Source organism: Castor canadensis, chromosome 16 (assembly GCF_047511655.1).
Source record: "Castor canadensis chromosome 16, mCasCan1.hap1v2, whole genome shotgun sequence".
In the NCBI taxonomy this organism is placed as follows: Eukaryota; Metazoa; Chordata; class Mammalia; order Rodentia; family Castoridae; genus Castor; species Castor canadensis.
This window is the reverse complement of record NC_133401.1, coordinates 69251659-69260113: the sequence shown is the minus strand read 5'-3', so window position 1 is coordinate 69260113 and position 8455 is coordinate 69251659.

The following is an 8455-nucleotide window of genomic DNA, read 5'->3' as shown; positions in this document are numbered from 1 at the left end:
CACATGCTTGACAGCCCCATGCAGAGATCCTTCATCTGGCTGGTAGCCCTTGAACACAGGGTTGGTTTGGTTAGGTGGCATAAACCTGGCCTCTGATGGATGTGCTTGACTCATTGGTCCTCCTGGATCCTTGATGTGCCAACTGTTGGGAATGCAGGCTGCTCCACTGCAATCTCTGCTCAGAGGCAAAGGACAGAGTTGTCCTTTTCTTGCTGAACACAACCCCAGCCTCCCTTTCCTGCAAACTTTTGCTCCTACTAACAATCATTTCTATGAGTGAAGGCAACACACAAGAAGGACCAAGAATCCTTTCTCACTTCCCACTCCATTCCTGAAGGGCCTACACTTCCAGCCTCCCTTTTGCTTCCTTCTCTTTCCAATTCTATATACCCAAATTTTTTTATCATTCAATATTTATTAGATCAAACCCCTATTAAACAAAAGCACTATGTTTAATATACGTATTATTCAGACTCAGAGATCTAGCTGCTTAGGGGGCATGATTAAAAAACATCTCAACCACAGCATATCCCATAGAATTCACTGTCCCCTGCCATCAGCCTTTCCTGCTGTCCCTTTCTCCGGCACCTGGTAACTCAATGCTCCCTTTTCCATCATTAATATGTGGTGAGTTATGGTAGTTAATGCAAGGAGTGGTCATATATGACTGTTGCAGGGAAGACTTATGACCCCCAGGCTAGTTATCTCAGGGCACTTCCAGAAAATTGTAGTGCTACACTATTCATGTAATTGTGAGAGGAAGCACACAATGTAGCAGAATGGTTACATATGCAATCTTCGGCAGAGCCTGAGTTTGAGTCCTGGTTCTGTTATTTGCTTGCTATACAATATTGTGAAAGTTATATAAACTATCTGTGACTCAGTTTTCTTATAAATCAACTGGGTAAAACTGTGGCACCTAAATCATTAAGGTTATTGAAGGCATCAAATAAATTAATAAATATAAGTCCCATCATGATTTTTTGAGTGGCTAAGGGCTAGATCATTGTGTCACATGAATCTGAGTTGGAAGACCACTTGAAGCACTTGAACTGAGTGTGAAGAAGGCAGTTCCCCAGGGAGGGATAAGGGTAAGATTACAAAATAAGGTGAAAATAATGTAGGAAGACAAATCAAAAGCAACTCCCCTCTACACATAGGCAATAAGGTAGATGACAGTGTCATTCATCAAGATACTGAGTACAGGAGAAAAAGGCTTTTGGTAGGGAGACATGAATTTGTTTTTGAATACACCGTATTTGAGATAATTGCCTGAAGGCTTTTCAATGAGCAGTCTCACTAGCGACATCTGAGCTGGAGATACAGATGTGGGATCTTCATCACATACACCACATAGGAGGTAGTATATGTCATGGGCATAGATACAATTGATGGGCAATTAAGAGAAGGAGAAAAGTAGAGTGTGGGATAGTGAAGTATGTAAAGGACAAGTAAGTAGGAGAAGCCAGCAGAGACAAGTCAAAAGGCAGGAGTATTCAACCTTAAAAAGATAAGAAATTCTAATATATGCTACAACATGGATGAGTCTTGAGGGCATTATGCCAAGTGAACTAAACTGGTGGCTGAATGTCAAATACCAGAAGATTTCACTTAAATGAGGTACCCAGAGTACCTCATATGCGCAGAGAGAGAATAGAATGGCAAATGGGGAGTTACTGCTCAATGGAAAGATGAAACGAGTTCTGGAGATTGGTTGCAGGATACTGTGAATGTACTTAGCACTACTTTAACTGTACACTTAAAATGGTTCAGATGGTAAATTTTATGTGTATTTTACCAAAATAAAAATGTTCTTGCAATGGTGTCAGAAAGCTAGGAGCTATTAATGTCATGAAGCCAAGAAGGATTTCAGAAGACAGTGATCCTCAAAGTACTTTATACGCATGTATGAAAACAGAATAATGAAACTCATTAAAATTGTTTAAAAGGGGGCAGGGAAATGAGAAAGAATAATAGAGGGGTGGATATATGGAAATACATAGAGGTTTCACAAGGAAATCTCTTTAAACAATTAATATATAAACAGAAGAAAAAAAAAAAAAAGAAAAAGTATGATCCTTAATGTCCAATACAGCAGAGACACCCTGGAAGGAGTGGCTAATGAGATTGGAGTAGAAAAACTAGATTGGACTAGAAAAACTAGACTTCAATGTCTCAAGACTCTGAGTTGTACTAAGAAGCTCAGGAATTTAGACAGCTGATTAGTGAAAGGAAGAACTTGGAAATTAGTTTTCTTCACCCTGCCTTACCATTATGGATAGATTTAAGACCTAGAAATGCAGCTCCAAGCAGCAGTATACTTCCCAGATACAACATAAGGGTAACAGGGGACCCTGAGCTACTTCCAAGTCAGTGAAGCCCCAGTTACTCCTTGTGGCTCATATCCACCAGGCATATAGTTTTGTCACATTCAGGCAGGTGTGAGTTATCTCATCCAGAAAAGGGATATAAGTGGGAACCCAAGGGCTGTCAGAGTGGCTCAAGTGGCAGAGTGCCTACTTAGTAAGCATGAGGTCCTGAGTTCAAACCCCAGTATAAACAAACAAGTGAGGACACAACCCTATTTGGGTTGGATACTTTTCATTTGACATTCCCAAAAGCTTTCTAAGCTAGCTCCTCTTTTACGATCTTCATTTTATAGATGAGGGTCTTTTGGCAAGTTAATGTGCTGAGGTAAGGACCAGAACTCATATCTGCCTGACTCTGGCTTAATAAGAGACTCCACCAGAAAGTACCAGGCAGTTTCTGTTTCCTGAGTATTTCTTTCTAGATCCACACTCTCTTCACCATCATTCCTTCATCCTAGCAGGAGAGAGTACCAAGAAGTGGTTCAACATGCCTCTTCCCTAAACTACTTCTTCTGGTAAAGTGAACCATGGATGGAGAATTACGAAAGCATGGAGATAATCAGAAATTTCCTTCATCCCAGTCCCTTGCCAACCTAAACCAAAACAGATTCTAAAAAAAGATACCCCTATATGCTTTAATTTCCTAATTTTCTCCTAAGAAAATTCTTGATTTTCCATCAAAGTACTCTGTCCCACATAGACCAAGTCTGCCTATCCTCTCTGAATTAGGACCTTTAGACTTAGTTTCCTTTTCTTCACCCTACTATTCCCACCCCCCTCCCCAAGCAAAAATTAGAAGATCAATTATTGTCTGAAACTGCTTATGACTGGCTTAAGGAATTGCTATGAACTCCCCTATCTGTTCAAGCTGTTTCCTTACCTTTAGCTAAAGGAAAAAGTAAATGTCACCTAGTGATCAAGGTTTTTCCAAGTCCCCAGACAGTGAGGCCCTTGTATGTGGATTCTGAAATCTGGGGTTTTGCAGGGCCTCTTCCATGGCCTGGGGAGTGCTGTGTGAGGCTATTGACACATCTGTTCCAACAGGCTATGAGCAGCCTGAGGACAGGGCCTTCTCCCTCTCCTTTGTACCCTGTTGCTTAATGTTCAGCATGGGGTTCCATACGTTTGTGGAATCAACACACAAAGAAGACTCTGCTGCGGCCGGTCAGAGAGAAGCATCTGCAAAGTGTAGGCCAGGGGCCTTGGGGCCCCTTCCTTTTACTTCTACCCAACTGTTTCAGACCTTTCTCCCTCTGACTGCCAAGAGCTAGCTAGTCCTGTTGACCAGGCCATGGTTCCTTCCATACTTCCTCTAAACAAATGGTCAACTGGATCTTTCAAATTTCATTTAATAAAATAACACAGTATGGGACTAGGTGCCAGGACTCATTACTGACAACACCTCCAACTCTCACAATACCACACAGTAACAATTATTATTTTCCCACTTGCACGTAAGGAAATCTGAGCACAGAGAGGGTAAGTTTTTCTGTGGTCACAGCATTGTTGTGTAGCAGTGTTTGAAGCCAAGGCAGCAGGCATGTGAGTGTGCTTGTAACCACTTTCCCATAGCATCTCTCTACACAGGCTAACATCATGCTTATGTACTTTTCAAATTCTACTTCCTTACTTTTTAGTGAGACAAACAATGTCTCATCCTTGGAATGTCTATTTTTCTATTTTCCATTACCCCACAAACTTGGGCCCTTTAGCTCAAACTTGTACGATTCACAACCAAGTTTCTAACATTTTTCTTGGCTGCATCTCTCCTCTAGAGATTTCTTTTTTTTCTCAAACTGGAATCACTAAACTTCCCTCATATTTTAGCCCAACCATTCTACCTCATCCACGGTATCACATTCCTCTTCTCATCTCGAAACTCACTAGATTAAATCTTCAACATTTTATAACTCCTCTTTCTTAATTTTGATTCCACAGTCCCTATGTGAGGATTTCTACACAGTACTCACTAAAAACTGATTTTCTTCTGTGGGTGGTCCTATCTTCCTTATCTCTGGGACCACTCACGCTTCCTTTGAGACCTCTTCAGATACTATGGGTGGTGTGGAACTGAAGATACAGAAAGGAGTGGGACCAGGAATGGCTGTATATAATGAATTCCAATACAAGGCAAGGACAAATCAGTGTTTACTGTGCATTAGGTTTCAAGGAGTGAGTGGCATTTTAAGGTGGTAATAAAATCTGGGAGAAGGAGAGATGATGCCCCAAGCTGAAGGAGGGGAAATGAGTCTGGAGTCTCCATGTCTCACAGGTCAACCATTCTGATCTTCTCCCTAAAATGGACAGCCTGTGGTGTTCCAGATATTGACAAAGCCAGAAAAAGGTAAACCGAGATTTTTTTGTTCTTGGAGTTTTTTCGTTCCATGTTGCAACTGAGCAGCTCTGACCTATTTTATACAATAAAATTTTACTCAACTTTCCACTGAAATTCTAGCTGTTTTTCAACCACTCAAGGCATGTCAGAATGCAAGCAAGGAAGCTTGATGTGCCCACAGTCATGCCCTTAAATGGTTTGGGTTTTTTTTTTTTTTTTTTTAAGTAGGTCAACCATCTGAATCAGCTCTTTTTACAATTCCTAGGAATAAACCACTGGTGACGCATGCAGATGTGATTACCACACAGCAGTGAAACACAGCCGGGAGGTGGCAAGCACAGTGGTAGATCAGTAACTCCCAGAAGCCTGTCCCTCTACCCCGCCATCACCACCATCACCACCACTTGCCTAGAACGGTTTCCAGAGGCTTCCTAATGAGAGGGTGCTGGAGCTGCTGGGCTACCTTTAACTCACATTCTCCCTTTGTTTTGAAGGAGCCTAGAGTTGACTCTAACAGGGGGTCATGTGGAAGACCACACTTTTGTCCTAGAGGAAGATGGCAAAGAGTGTATCACATACCTGGTAAAGATTAGAGAATTGTATTTGAAAGATGAAAGACTGACAGATGTTTCCTCTTGTTTACAAAAATCATTACAAACTTAAAATGTTTTCAGCAATTAGAAATGGTTGTTCTGGTTTAAAAGCCATTTCAAAAAAGATAAAGGAATTACAGGGTTGAACTAAGGCTTGGTGTAATAGTTGCAATTGTTTTTCTCAAAGTACTTTTCTTTTATTTTTTCCTTTTTTTTCTTTTACCAAAGTACTTTTCAACTGCTCCTTCATGAGATGTTTTAGAGAGTCAGAGAAAAGTTAAGGATTTGGTCAGGGTATGTGATGAGCTGTCACTGGAATGAGGACCAGATTCCAAGTTCCTGACACCAGACCCAGTTTAGAATCTAAGGAGCACAACTATTCCAGTTTGAGGCTTATTCTACTTGAAGTAAAGAACGTCCCCCAAACCAGGAGTGTCTCTCTCCTTGTTTCCCTTGAGACCCTGCTGATTACTCACCTCCCCCAGGAGATAGTCCTGATTAATTTTGCATCTCTCTCAACATGTCTGTTCATCAGCACTTAGAACTGACTTCAGTTTTTCACTTATTTCTTTAACTCCTGAGAATGAAGTTTCCCCTCTTCATGTGACTTAAAATCTGCTGAAGGCAAAAAGACGTGTCTATTTCTGACTATGCTTGGTTGATCACTTCCCTCTTCCCTTTTCTCCCTCTGCACCCTTTACCCTCTCCCCACCACTACCCCATACAAGTACAGGCTCAGTACAGGAAACCTCAGCCTGCTGGCATCAGGAATCAAGGTTTCAAATACTCATTATATTACCAGGACAACCCCACTGATGGAGCTGGTCTAAAGAAATAAAGAAATGGGCAAATACTGTTGGTTTAAATGCAAATTCAGATCTAAACAAATCTGGTGATAACCAGAACTTACATTTGTTAAAGATAGGTGTTTAAGAACTGCCTGCCTTCCGCTATGATACAATCACACTTTAGGAATCCTGGGAAAAGAAGAGGTCAGGTGAGAAACAGGAGCAGCTTCCTTAGAGAAAGAATGCTCAGGGCTCTCTGTTCCCAAATGGAGAGGGCATTGTGAGTGCTCCCCGCCTGAAAGCTCCACGCACACTAGCACCCTGGCACTTTTGATTGCTATCTGTGAACTTCTGAACACTAAAGGTATTTACATAGTGCTTTCCAGTTTTAAAAGGGTTCCCACATCCATGGTTTCATTTAATCCTCATGAATACCTTGCCAGGGGTAAAGGACAAGTTTCATTATCCTTGCTAATATAGGGAAACCAAATCTCTGGAACCCACAGAAATCAGAGGAGCCAGGATCTGGGCCTGTACATAAATATTCATTGAGTTGAACAAATATAGAAATATATAAAGGTTTTAAGGTAAACAGTGTCTGCCCTTAAGAAGTTCGTAATCCACTTGAAGAGAAGTGTTTAAAATAAAAATAATTAAAATAACAATATGAGGATTAAATAAGGCAAGACCAGACACAGAATAGTAAACACATCTTTCAGGGTGAAATGAGGCAAGAATGTACTGTGTGTATATATTTGCTTGTGAGAATGGCCTACAAGGGAATACTCTGCAGCTACAGTTAAATATGCCTCCCCTCATGGAACTTAAATTCTAGTAGGGTAAGACAAACAATAAGTAATAACATAGTAAGTATGTTAGGAGGCAAAAGTGTCATGGAAAAAAAAATGGAGCATGGTGAGGGAACCTGGCAGTGCTGTGGATAAAAGGCAGTGTTAAGTGATTGGTCAGGAAAGGACTCAGTGACATGACATTGAGAAAAGTTTTGAGAGGCAAGAGAGTGGATCATGGGAGTATCTAGAAAAACAGCTTTAAAAGCAGAGAGGACTGTCAGTGCAAAGTACCAGAGGCAGGAACAGCAGAGGATAGCATGGTTTGAATAAATAAGTGAAAGGGAGTGAGTCAAAGAAGTTAAGTACTGATATTGGACTCTGTGGGATATTGTAAGTACTTTGACTTTTTATTTCAAGTGAAATGGGGAGCTCTTGTGAAGTTTTGAACAGAGAAAATGCCAAGACACCTTTGACTATATGTGGAAACTTGGCTATGGGGTGGGGCAGACAGACCTGGTTGTTAAGGTGAAGGATGAATGTAGCTGTGGAGATGCTGAGGTGTTGGATCCCCGACATAATCTGAAAGTAGTGCAAACAGGACCTCCAGTTAGACTGGATGTGAGACAGTGGGAGGATGTCCCTCTGGGTTTGACCTGAGTAAATGGAGTTGCAGTTAGTTTAGATGGGAAACACTTTATTTGAATAGGCGTTCTGGGTAGAAAAAGAACTTATTTGTGGACTTGTTATATTTGAGGGTAGTAGTGACATAATTTTGTTTTTTAAAGAATGTTCTTAATAATATGGCGACATTGTTCACCATTTCAAGACTCCTGGTCCACGACTACTAAATTCCCAGTACTGAAAATTTTCACTGAGTTCCTGATCTTGGGAAATAACATGGATGGAAAATATGTCAGAAGCTTGGGATCTAGGTTCCAATTTTCAAAAAAAGGGAAAAGTAGAGGCACCAAATCCATTCACAGTCCTGGCAAAATTCTAAAATATGTCATTAATAGGATGGCATATGAACTCCAAAAAACATGAGTGGCTGTCATTATCAGCTTAGGCAGTTTAAGAACTGGTGTTTAAGTTTAAGTCTGGTGTTTTTGAAAAGACTCTTTCAAGGAGGCAGGTTGCACTTGATAAAAGGCAGCACTGTGTGCAGCGTTACAGATATGGTTAGGCACTGCGACTAGAAGGTTCAATGAAAAATTCAAACGGATACCACAGTATCCCTGCAACCTGGGTCATACCTCTGTCGCTCTGGGGAAGGTATTTAGGATCCCCAGCTGTGGGTATTCAGTATTTGTAAAGCGCTCGGAACAGTGCATACACAGTGAAGGATAACTGCGGGAAGGGGAGAGCTTCCTCCTTCCTTCCCCCTTTTCTCTTTTTAGACTAGGAAGGTCCTGCCTCATTCAGACATGCAGCGGGGAAAAAGTAACCGATGGACAAAGTAACTTTCCGCTTGTCAGCATAGGATCAGGAGGACTAGCATCCGGAAACCGGCCAGGGCATCGGAAATCAGGTCCGATAAATAGCTGCTAAGAAACCCTGGCATTGAGAAACAGGGTGAAGA